The sequence below is a fragment of the Scylla paramamosain genome, chromosome 14 (genome assembly GCF_035594125.1).
Source record: "Scylla paramamosain isolate STU-SP2022 chromosome 14, ASM3559412v1, whole genome shotgun sequence".
In the NCBI taxonomy this organism is placed as follows: domain Eukaryota; kingdom Metazoa; phylum Arthropoda; class Malacostraca; order Decapoda; family Portunidae; genus Scylla; species Scylla paramamosain.
In genome coordinates, this window is record NC_087164.1 from 9,882,423 (window position 1) to 9,894,922 (window position 12,500).

At 41.0% G+C, this 12,500-nt stretch overlaps 2 protein-coding genes across 4 annotated transcripts in view; one reads left to right on the forward strand and one right to left on the reverse strand.

Moving 5' to 3' along the window:
- The window catches only part of LOC135106823 (neurochondrin homolog), an 89,051-nt gene extending 88,351 nt beyond the window's left edge, over nt 1-700 (reverse strand). Inside the window, exon 1 of the mRNA XM_064016170.1 lies at nt 380-700. The gene's annotated coding sequence lies outside the window, so the exon portion shown is untranslated. The remainder of the gene's footprint in view (nt 1-379) is intronic.
- Nucleotides 1-12,500, forward strand: part of LOC135106825 (solute carrier family 35 member F3-like) — a 178,361-nt gene that overhangs the window by 44,714 nt on the left and 121,147 nt on the right. Inside the window, exon 1 of one of the 3 annotated variants that reach the window (XM_064016176.1) lies at nt 1,288-1,533. The exons of the other annotated variants lie outside the window; for them this stretch is intronic. The gene's annotated coding sequence lies outside the window, so the exon portion shown is untranslated. Of the gene's footprint in view, nt 1-1,287; nt 1,534-12,500 lie in introns of those variants that run through there. 3 annotated transcript variants of the gene reach the window in all.

Genomic DNA, 12,500 nt, shown 5'->3' on the forward strand with positions numbered 1-12,500 from the left:
CCACCACCTACACAATTCTAATGATTTTTTAAAGAATCAATTAGGAGAGTGTTGCAGCTATGCTAGGCGGCGTTAGCTTGAAAATAATTCCAGTGGTAATGATGCATGAATCAATGGGGGTTATCATGTTACTAAATGAATAAATATAATAATATACGATAAGCAAATGAAATCTCAGCCAAGAATCTGATGAACATAAATTATTCGAAGAATTTCTTTACCACAGATGATAAAATATATAAAATGTTTCACCAGAAGAATGGAAGTACTGACAACAGACATCTACTATATTAATCATCCAGGCTCTTCTTATTCGTGGTAGCTATGACAATATCTATTAGAGAGTAAACTAATTTGAATATCGACACAATTTTCTTACCTTTCCAAATCAGATGAGCATCCACCGATCACCTCTCTTCTGCTTTGTACCTCTGTCTGTCCATCTTCTGCTTATCCTTATGTCTGTGTCACTTGTCAATTCACCACTTTTCTTTGCATTTAAACTTCTAAATGCTTTCCGCCATTTTCCAACACAGTTACAAACACTTTTATCAAGTTTACAGTCCTTATCACTTCCTTTCTGTCTCCACAAAGCCATGACACGTACCCTGCCTCTCTTGTTTCCCTTCTCTACCCTTCTGTCCCACTCATTTCGTCATACAACTGCAATTACCGAAGCTTTCAGATCAAATTACTACCCTCCTCTCACTCCCAGCTGTTCCGGTGTCACTAGGCTAACTCAGCTAATCTGGTATTCGATGCTATTATTTCGGCCTCAGAATCTATTACTCGATCTTACTTTGTAGATCGTTCGTAATTCAATCCTCCCATTCACCGTTTACTAATTATCTATATAATAAATAAGTGACATAACCATTCAACGCCACATCCATGTTAACTCTATTTCGGTGTTTTTTTTTTTTAATTCAGAATGTGTTATTTAATTGTTAGGTCATATTTTCTTTTTTTTTTGGGTTTGAAAGTGACAGTGAGATAGTCCGCCACTGCTTGCTTGAGCCTTGCTTATTCGACATTCCATTGTTTTTGTTTTGATATCATAGCCTATTACCCGATCGTATTTTATCAACCATTCAGTCCCCTCGCTGTTTATCTTCTTTACAAGACTAATATAATGCTTAGAACAACAGCTCTAGGCTTTTGATACAAACATTACACTACAAGAGTATATTTTCATTTACTTTCAGAGTATACTCCCTGATGCTACTTTGTTTTCTTAAATGTTATGTAGTACTTATACTGCCCCTTATAATCTCGAGGTCTGTCCAGAGGAAATACTGTGTATGAATATCTGTGGTTAGTGATGTCGGATATCGTGGCTCTGTGACACATTAAGGATCCTATATTCATAAACTTGGGAAGGATGAGATAAGGTAAAGTGTGTAGAAGCAGTACGAAGGTTAAATCGTGTTGAAATATGGCTGGTTAGACGGACAGAAGAGAAGTGACGCCGCGTGCTTTCCTGTTAATTTACACTAGTACGTGATCATCGAGTTGGAGGATGAAGCTTTTCTGGTAAGTTTTGATGCGTTTTGAATTCAGCTTGTGTTTGTCTCGCTATTCCTTTTTATGTAACTAGGATTCATCACTAATGACTTCTTTAATTAGTTGACCTTTTAGCATATTAAAACGTACGAGTGTTTTTTTTTTTTTGTTGTTGTTTTTTGAGACATTGAATATTAATCTACTCGTCACGCTGTCTTTGTTATCGATAAACCTTCACTAGTGAATATTGATTAATTTATCTGGGTTCCGTGTTCGTAGTGGTGTAGAAGGGGATGGGAATGTACGTAGTGATGCCAGAGTTGCGGGGAATGACTGTGGGGAGATGAGTAGCAGTGACAGCGAAGGGCTACTGCAGAGGTCTTTGGTCAGGTATTTTCCTTCGAGGCACTGGTGATGATCTGATTCGAAAAATAAATAGCCAATATGGAAATTACCTTAGCCTACTAATTTCCAGACACTGATTGTTTGTTTCTTGGAAAAAAAAAAAAAATATGACGCATTTTCAAGTCGTGACCTACACAAAGAAGGGATCAGCATTGTAGTTACGAATTAATATGAATAACTTTAACCTAGCCTAGCCTTCAGATGAAAACGCGAATGTTATTTCAATATTATCCGAGTAAATTTTATTTTTTTTTTATTGTCTTTATCGGTATCCTGTGACTCGTGTGAAGTTGCAGTCCGTTACCTGTTAGTTTATTAGCTACATCATAGTGGCCGGATTAAAATAAACTATTTTAAACGTACGCAATCCTTTATAAATGGAACAGAATCCTTTTTTGTAATAACTGAATGAAATGATCCGTTGTCAATTTTTCGATATAATGTTGTTTGATTATTTTTCATCTTTAAATGTTAACGAATAAGAAGTTCAAGTACTAAGAGTAAATAAAGAAAGCGCTACCTACCTAATGGTGAATCTCGGCATTTAGGTTGGTGGTTCCTCTCTCTTTCACCGCTAAACTTATTTTTTGCCATAACTACCTTTGACTGTTTAGGTACTCATTGTTTTACTAAAGTCCCTAAAATACGAGTAGTTCTGCAACAAGGAAAAGACAGAGTTCACCTTTTCTCTCCCTTTTCATGCAAACAATATTTTCCAACCTTCTGAAAATTATCCGCATTCATAAAACGCTCGTAAGTATTGCTTTCTATTGCCACATATGTCAAGTCGTTTTCTTAAGTGAGGTTTTAGTACTGATGGCGTAGAGTCATTGTTAAACTACCCCTGTGATTACGAAAACCCATCAACACACCAAATGACTTCTACTACACTGTCATATTATGTAATGGTTATGAATAGGCTTCTGTAATCATAGGAGAAACATAGGTAACAGGAATGTGGGTTTGTGATGCCCTGGCGCCTGAAGTGAATTGAGGGTGCTGAGAGAGATGACAGTGCAGTGTGGGGGAGTCTGTCGAGTGGCCGAACGGACGTGAACCGTGGCTGGCGTTCCTTTTTTTCATTTTTTTTTTTTTTTCGGTTCGTTGAATGTTTTGTACTGGTTCGCCGCGTGCTCTTTGATGTCTTGCCTGAAGCTGTCAGGGTTCGTCTTGAAGGCTCCACGTGGCCATTTTTTTCCGGCTTCTTTCTCATAACGCTGCTCAGATTGGGAAATGGGAAATCGTACCTATATTTATTTACATGGTAATGCTGAAAATGTTGTAGGTGGACTTACGTAACTATTCATCATCTATGCCCATCTTTCTGTAGTGGACGAAACTTATTTTCTTTTGATTTTTTTTTTTCTTTTTGTGTGTTTTAGTTAATCTACCAGGGGACAAGTCCGTGGTATTCTTAATTCTTAAATATGAAGGGGGAGATCAACAGGTGTTACGCATGGAGAAGTGTACAGTGATGGTGAGCAGAAGTAGTATTTTTATCTTAAGATCCATAGAGGGAATGCCATTGCGTGTAGTATGCTTCATCAAAGGTCCTGATCAACGCTTACGTATCTTAACATACCATGAATCAAAATTCTTTCTTGCCTAAAACATCGATAAAAATAGTTTGCCGTGATTAGAGAGAAATCGGGGGAACATGGTAACATATCTAGTGCATGTGTAACGATTAATAAGTGTATGACTAGCACCTCAAAAAAAAAACTAAAAAAACTGCACCTGTATTCCATGCAATTGGGAGGACAAACACGGCGGCGGCTCGAGGTGCAGATCGTCAAGCAGTGCGGATTCGCAGACGCGTGGTGCAAACCATGCCCCCTTTATACCACTGCTGTCACTGCTCACTTCTGGACCGCGAGAGGGCTGAGTCATCAACATTCCTCACGACTTAGGTCAGTATTCTGAAACGCTTTGCTCTCTCACCGCGACTATTTTCCAAGGCCACAGAGATGATTAGCCGAGTTCCCAAGAGTGTTTCTCCCGTTAATAATGCAGATATCTTGTTAATCTGACACTAGAACCGTAAAAACATCCTTAAAAACCCGTGTAACTTCAAATAGAGCCTTTTAAACATGGAGACACGGCACAGAAGTGTTTCAGAATATGGTCCTCACGCTCTCACATCTCCCGCCATTGGAGATATTTGTGACCACATACATTCAGAGGTGAAGTGAGAGGGAAGAGAGGGGAGAGGAAGAGAGTGGGAGTGGAAGACTTCAGAACGTGGAGTTAGCACTGACCTGGGAAGGCGAATATTGGCTGTCAGAGGGAATGCAGTGCGCCGAGGACACGCCTTGAATTTTATGGCATGTTAGACGTTTAATACTTTGATTTATGAGTCCCTCCTTGCCACTCTTTTCCTCGCAGGCTGAGAGTCTCCCTCGTGCAGGCTGGGGAGGAATCGTTGCCCCAGAGCGAGAAATGCACACTTGAAGGGTCTGTGTTGAACGTTAAGGCTGATGAAGAGGGGTGTTTGAGGGAAAATAGCTTGTTTTTATTGGCTTATTTTGCGTCTGTCATGCGCACACACATTGCAGCTTCATGTTTCTGTCTGCTTATATTGTGTTTATCATCTATTTTTGACCTCACAGATTTATTTATTTTTTTTTTCTTTTTTAATAATTTATTTTGTGTTTTACCATGATTTTCTTGACTCACTTTCTCGCATCTTTTTTTTTTTTTTTTTATTATTTTCATTTTGTGCGTGGCATTATTATTTATTTTTTTGGGGTTACATATTGTAGCTTTGTTTCCATTTTCTTGTTTTTCGTTTATTTTGCATTTTTACTCGTATATTGCAGCTTCGTGCTTTAATTTATTCTGCCTTTGTCTTGCATTTTTAGACTCGCAGATCGTACCTCTTTGTTTTTACTTACGCTTTTTTTAGACTTGAAAATTTCAACCTCGTGTTTTTATTTATGTCATTTATTTATCTTACTGTGAAGGTACAACAAATATTGAGAACAAGAAATAACGGATTCAAGCTTGAAAAATTTTAGGTTTAAGAGAGATGAAACAATTGGGTCTCAGAATAGAGTGGTAGATGAATGGAATGGACTCAGTAATCAGGTTGTTGGTGCTGAGTCATTAGGAAGCTTTAAAAGAAGATTGGACAAAATTATGAATGGGGATGATGGTGCAAATAGGCAGGTGTGTTTTGTACAGGGATTCCCACGTATAGTCCTGATGGCTTCTTGCAGCTTCCCTTATTTTCTTATGTTCTTATGTATATGGCCAGCTGTGGTATGCCCAAGCTCCTGGTGTGTTGTAGGGTGTCCCATGAAACTGTCCCTTACCACCAGGAGCCGACGCTGCTAACTGTGAGTGATGTGTGTGAGAGTGCGTGGTGCTTTGTGTGGGTAGCCTCGTGTGGGACTGCTGGCCTGGTATATACAATAGAAAGGTGTTGTGTTCATTACGCATTTCACATTCACAGATTACGTTCCCATCTTGTTACGTATTTAGAGTTTATCATACGTTTAAGATATACAGCTGATATTCCCATGTTTTTACTTATCTTGCATGTATGAAGCCTTTAAATGTAGACTATCCATCCATTTATTTATTTACCTTGCGTTTAACATGTATATTGGATTCACAGACTGCACATTCATTCATATCTCTCTCGTATTTTTCGCTTTTCAGCACGGCTCAGGTTTTAGAATTTTTGACTGATGTTGAAAATGGAACGCAGGTTGAAGAAAAAATGCATATGAAGTGTTTATTTATCTCTGTCTATTAACGTCACAATTAGAAAACATCAATTCAGCTCAAAATACTTTTTTATTTTTTATTTTATTTATTTATTTATTTTTTATTTAGAGGAGTAATAATATTGGTGGAAGTAAAGATGGAGGTGGTGGCAATGATGGTGTGGTAGTGGTGTTGCTTTGAAGGTGGGGTGCGCATCTTTGTAGTAAAAAAATGTATAGTAAGGGGCAATGCAGCCAAATGGGTGAAAATATAAAAAAAAAATATACATAGTTACATTGATTTGTTGATATTTAGACAATTTTTACTAACAAAAGAAAAAAAAAAGATCTTGCATCTCATAAACATTGTGTATGTATCTATATATGTATGTATGTATGTATGTGTGTGTGTGTGTATCTCGCCTCCTCGTCACTCCCTCCCCATAACCGTACATAACCCTACCACTGGTAAATATTATGCAATGAAGGGAGTTGTTGGAAGAGGAAGGAAAGAGCAATGCAGCTATTTCACCACGTACATGAGAATAATGATCTGCATAAGGACAGGTACAGGAAGTTAGTAAACACATCTGAGAGAGAGAGAGAGAGAGAGAGAGAGAGAGAGAGAGAGAGAGAGAGAGAGAGAGAGAGAGAGAGAGAGAGAGAGAGAGAGAAATTGTACATACACACACAAATCTCTTCCACAACTTGAGCTAGCTATCTGTTCCTCCCTCCCTTTGCCATAATTTGATTCAAATCCATTAAGATTACTTCCCCCTCAGCTCACCCTCTTACTCTCTCCTGCTCTGGGATCCTCGTGTCTATGGTTTCCCTCCACAAGGCAGATTCAGTGGCAGCTTAGATAACCCCAGTGGCTTTTTTGTCGAGTTTAATCTTTCTTCACTCAGCTATGTTACTTTTTTTGTTTTCATGCTTTTGTTTACGTTTCATTCCCCCTCTTTACATTTAAATCTGGAACACTTATTTTATTTTATTTTTTTTTTTAATTCTTTCCCTCTCGTTTTTCTCTTTCTTTCCATTGTTATATTCTCAGTCCTTCTCTTGAGTTTAATCTTGCTTTACTTACATTTCCTATTCCTGCTTTATTAATGCTTCCACTTGCATCCCTCACCCAGAGATGGAATCAGTTTTCTCTCTCTCTCTCTCTCTCTCTCTCTCTCTCTCTCTCTCTCTCTCTCTCTCTCTCTCTCTCTCTCTCTCTCTCTCTCTCTCTCTCTCTCTCTCTCTCTCTCTCTCTCTCTCTCTCTCTCTCTCTCTCTCTCTCTCTCTCTCTCTCTCTCTCTCTCTCTCTCTCTCTGTGTGTGTCTGTCTCTCTGTCTTTTGTTCTTTCTTTCGTTGTTTTTGTTCTAGATCTTTCGTACTCACTAAAGATTCTCTCTCTCTCTCTCTCTCTCTCTCTCTCTCTCTCTCTCTCTCTCTCTCTCTCTCTCTCTCTCTCTCTCTCTCTCTCTCTCTCTCTCTCTCTCTCTCTCTCTCTCTCTCTCTCTCCGCTTCTCTGCTCTTCTCTTCTCTTCCCTTTCCTTTCCTTTCCTTTCCTTTCCTTTCCTTCTTTTCCCTTCCCTTCCCTTCCTTCCCCTCCCCTCCCCTCCCCTCCCTTCTTAATCCTCATGAATCCTCATTATTCTCACCTCGTCTTTCACTTCCCCCTATCTTCACCAACTTACACGTATCTCAGCCCCTCTTGTTCTTCCTCTTCCTCACCGTCTCCCGTGCCCCTCCCCTGCTCATTTGCCTGCCTCTTCCCTCCCCTGGACAAGACCCTATTAATTTGGCTCCCCTACCCATTACCAGCTCCTGAATGAGTCTGTGTCAACCCTACCCCCTTCCCCCTGAAAGTTTGAGTGCTGTTGTTAGTGGTGGTGGTGGTGGTGGTAGTGGTTAGTGTGTTGTCATGTGCGATGGTTGTTGCTGTGGTGGTGTTGTTAGGTGTTGAAGATTGGTGGTTGTATTGTGTGGTTATGATAGTTATGGATATTGATGGTTTTGGTTACTTTCCTTATTTTTGTAGTGACAGTGGTCGTGTTGAATAGAATATTAACCAACAGATATTAATGGTTTAACAGACTAATAGTTTAACAGTTAGACTATCGATCACCATCACTCAAAACTCAGTAAAGAACCATACCACATAGCGACTCTAAAATAACACATTGAATTATATAAGTGAGCCAACCAGATGTGAGAACAGTAAACAGAAAGAAAGCTCGAACAAAGTGCAGGTTCACACAAGACACACACACACACACACACACACACACACACACACACACACACACACACACACACACACACACACTGCCAGCTGGAGTCGTCAGTCATGATGGTGGTGATGGTGGTGGTAATGCTAGTACTGGTGATGGCAGCAGTTTGTCACTCATGCAGTAGAGAGACACTGGAAGGTATTAACCATCATATATTGTTACCATTTATTATCACCATTACCTTCTATGACAACGAGGTAAACCCACACCCACACTCACAGACGTCTCCATGACAACACAGCCGCTTAAGGAGACTCGTTTAAAGGACCAATGTTGTTCATTAAGGCCATGAAAGGCGGCGGTGTGTCGGTATAGGAGCGGTACAGGAGAACAGTGGAGACGAGGTGGGGAGGTGGGGGGTGAGGACAGATGAGTGGAGCAGGGGTGAGGAAATGTGGGTAGAGAGACTTGGTGATAATAAGGAAGAGTGTTAACGAGTAAAGGGGAAGTAAATGGTGATGTAGAGTGCTGATGATGAAGGGAAGACGTGTGTTTGTGTGTGTGTGTATGTCTGTGTGTGTGTATGTGTGTGTGTGTGTATGTGTGAGGCGGGGAAGGGAAAGAAGTAGTTAGCCTAGTTTACCTGTGTCACGTACGCTAGTAAGGAGAGGACGGAGGGTTTTAAGTGTAAAGTATAAGAAAATAAATAAAATCGTTTACCTGTAGCATGGTGTGATACAGATGACAGCTGTATAAAACTAACAATACACGAAAGAAAACTGGACAGGGAAAGGTGATGAAAATAACAAAGAGCGACAAGACATGAGGAAAAGAAAAGAAAAGGAAAGAAACTGAAAACACACACACACACACACACACACACACACACACACACACACACACACACACACACACACACACACACACACACACACACACACATGGAAAGTGGAATAAGAGACAAGTGCGTGTGGGAAAAGGGGAAAAAAAAATAATGTTAGGGAGCGGGTGGAGCAGGTGTGTAAAGAAGCACAGAAGGAGGAGGAGAAGGAGGAGGAGAAGGGGAAGAAGGAAGAGGAGTAGAGGCGTTCCCTACCCGTACGTGCCAGCCAGACAGGAGCGGTAGTTGGAATTCGCCTCTCCTTACCACTTTTTATTCCGTGACAGATGGAAGATCTCCCCGAGCCCCTGAGCTCTCGTTAATGGCAGGTCCTGAGGGGAGGAGTAAGGTGCCAGGTGGAGCCGCGAAGGGTGCCGCTCACTCCAAGGAAAAAGTGGAGTTTAAGAGAGAACGGGAGATGATGCGGGAGAACGAGAGGGAGAAAAGGAAAAAGAAAAATAGTAGAATGACAAAATTGATACTGATAATGAAATAAAGGAAAGGATGGAAGAAAGTTAGTTGCATGTAGAGGGATGAAAAGTAAGAGAATGAGAGTTAATGCTGTTAAGGATAAAAGACTGTAGTGAAAATAAGTGAAATATAAAGATTGAAAGGAAAGTGATAGGAGGTACGAGAAAGAGGAGAGAAAAGGGGAAAAGGTGATGCTGCTAAGTCTATCGGACACTGAATAAAGGAGGTATGATTTAAGAGACAGTGGAAGGCGACTGGCAGGAGCAAGAAGGAGGAGGAGAAGGAAAAGATATTGCTAAACCTCCCGGACACTGAAACATTAAATAAAAGAAGTGGTATTCAAGACACAATGGAAGGTGATTGATAGGAGTTAGGCGGAGATGGAAGAAGGAAAAAAAGGAGAATGATAGATTTAATGCTCCCAGAAGTACACTTATTGAAGGTTAGGTGTAGATACTGCTGATTTAAGGGTACTGACCAACATGTACTGGAGACAGAGAGCTGTGGTGAGAATTAGAGATTAAAAAAGTGACTGGGTTAAGATAGAGAGAGGAGTGAGACAGGGCTGTGTGTTGACACCGGACTTGTTTTCACTTTACTCGCCGGCCGTCATGGATGAAATGGCAAATTTGGACGGTATTAAGGTGGGAGGAATGAATGTAAATAACATAAGATATGCGGATGATACGGTATTAATTGTGAACATGGGAGAACAGTTACAAAGACTGGTGGATCGACTGGATGAGGAATGTAGGGGAGTTGGATTGAAGATTAACATCGGTAAAACAGAAGTGATGGGAGTGACCAAGAGAAAGGAGCAATTGAGGATGAATGTGAATGTAGATGGACAGGCAGTGAAGCAAGTTAGATCATTCAGACACTTGGGAAGTTTGGTGGACGAAGATGGTAGAAGTGGTGCGGAAACAAGATCAAGAATTGGAATGGGGAAAACTAATTTTGGACAAATGAGAAGGATACTGACAAGCAGGAATTTGAGCACTGGGATCCGGCTAAGAATTTTGAAGACTTATATATGGTCAATTATGTTATACGGTTATGAAACCTGGAATGTTAGTAAGGAAATGAAGAAGAAACTGGAGGCGGCGGAGATGTGGTTCATCAGAAGAATTATGAAGGACAAACCAGGAAGTGCTGCAGATGGCCGGCACGACGAGGGAGCTGATGACCAAGGTGAAAAGAAGACAGCTTGGGTATCTGGGGCATGTTTTGAGGGGGGATGGTCTTGAGAGAGACTGTCTCTTGGGGATGATCGAGGGGAAGAGAGCACGAGGGAGACAGAGGATGAAGTACATGGATGGAATCAAGGAGATGGTGGGAAGAGAGAAGATGGAAGAAGTAGTGGAGTTGGCTGGGAACAGAAGAGTGTGGCACTCCACTGTCGCCAACGTCACCTGACACGGCACTGCGGCATGGTACTAGCAACGTGATTATTCGGTCGATTCTGTGCTTTTTCTCTCTCTTACTTGTTTCCCTTTCCTTAACATGTTCTTTTTATCTCCTGTAGCCACGTCCAGTAATGTTTCCTCCTTTCTAACAGACGCTGTTCTCCTCCGTTCCTTCCCCTTTCCCTTTCGAAGTAATGTTTCCTCACACCCTTTCCTACCAAAGCTAAGCCCTTGTAACTCTAACAACTACTATTATTTATGCTCGAGGTCAGTAAAATGTGAAGCAAGTTTATAGTATAATTTCTAGACACTATTGGCAACAGAAGCACTCGCTTAGTACTTTTATGTTCAGTGAAATCACGCAGTTACTGAAATAAAGGGTGCCATATTATCCTCAGGCACTCAAAGGCTTCAGAGAGAACGAAGAGGGCAAAAAATGAAGAAAAGAAGTGGAAGACAAATTATTTACGCCGCAGTGCAATAGAATTTTCCAGATGCAAATGGCGCACCGTCTGACCTCCCTTGCTCAGGTGGTCTTATGTTATGGAGTTATAGTGAAGCTTAGCAGGGAACAGAAGACAGTGGGAAGACAGGAAAAAGAAAAGAGAATGATACGTTTGATATAAGAGAATGATATGTTTGACCCTCACGCGCCCCCAGGTGTCGAGAACAGTCAAGTTAGAGAAATTAAGTTCATAAGGAAACAGATCATAGTGAGAGGCAAAAGGAAGAATAGAATGGAAGACAGTGACTTTTACCAGAACATAATCCTTCACAATTTAACCCTCACTGAAAACACTCAGGTTCATTGGTTGAAGAAATGGAAAAGGAAGAGAATAACACATACACCAATATACAACAAAATTCTCCCTTTCCACAAGTCTCACCGTCTGACCTTCAGCCTCAGCCGTTCTACGTAGGTATCGAGAAGAACAGGAGGTGCGCAGCCAGGCACGATGCAATGGGGGTAACAAAGGAGACAGACCAACACCTAACCTTGCCCTGCCGAGACCTCCTGATGCCTTCTGAGACCCTTACTGTATAGATACTTGTCTGAACTGGGCCGTGAAAGAAACGTAAGGAAGAGGAGATGGTAGCAGTTAAAGGAAACAGGCTTAACACAGAGATCCGGATCTTCTGAGACCATTCGAGGCCCTTACTGTATAGATGATCGTCTTGCTGATGGGACGGTGAGATAAATGGAAGGAGAGGGAGGAGGCAGGAGTCACTAATAGGAAGGGACGTTGTGGGTTAATAGGAAAGAGAATAGGAGAGAAAACATTAGTGGAAAGGGAAAGGAAAAGAAGGTGCGTTGTGAGTTAAGGGACGGAAAAAAAGGTTAGAAAAAACACTGCTTGAAACAGAATGGGAAGGAAGGGACCTTGGTAAGCTGGGAGGGATAGCGCAGGTAGGAAAAGGTAGGAGAAAATATTATTAAAGAGGGAAAGAGGAAGAAGGGCGACTGTAAGTTAAAAAGTGTATAGGTTTGGTAGGAAAGGGTGAGAGGAAACATAACTTCGAAAGGGAAAGGGGAAGGAAGGGAGGAAGATAGTGGGAGGAAACATTACTGGACATGGCAAGAGGGGAGAAAGGGAACACGCTAAGAAAAGTGAAATAGCACTGGTTTAGAAGGAAATACAATAGCAGGGGACACGGAATCAACAAGAGCACTAGTTTAAGAAGTACCAGAAAACACAAAGAACTGACTTAATAATCACGTTATCAGTGCCGAATCAACTGAAACCATTAAAAGAAGATTAGACAAAATACGAATAGGAATGACAAATAACTATGTTTTATACAGGAACTGCCGCGTGTAGGCCTGATGACTTCTTACAGCTTCTCTTACGTTCTTACACAACCCAGGAGAGAAAAAAAGGCAAAAATTGATGCTGCTAAGTCT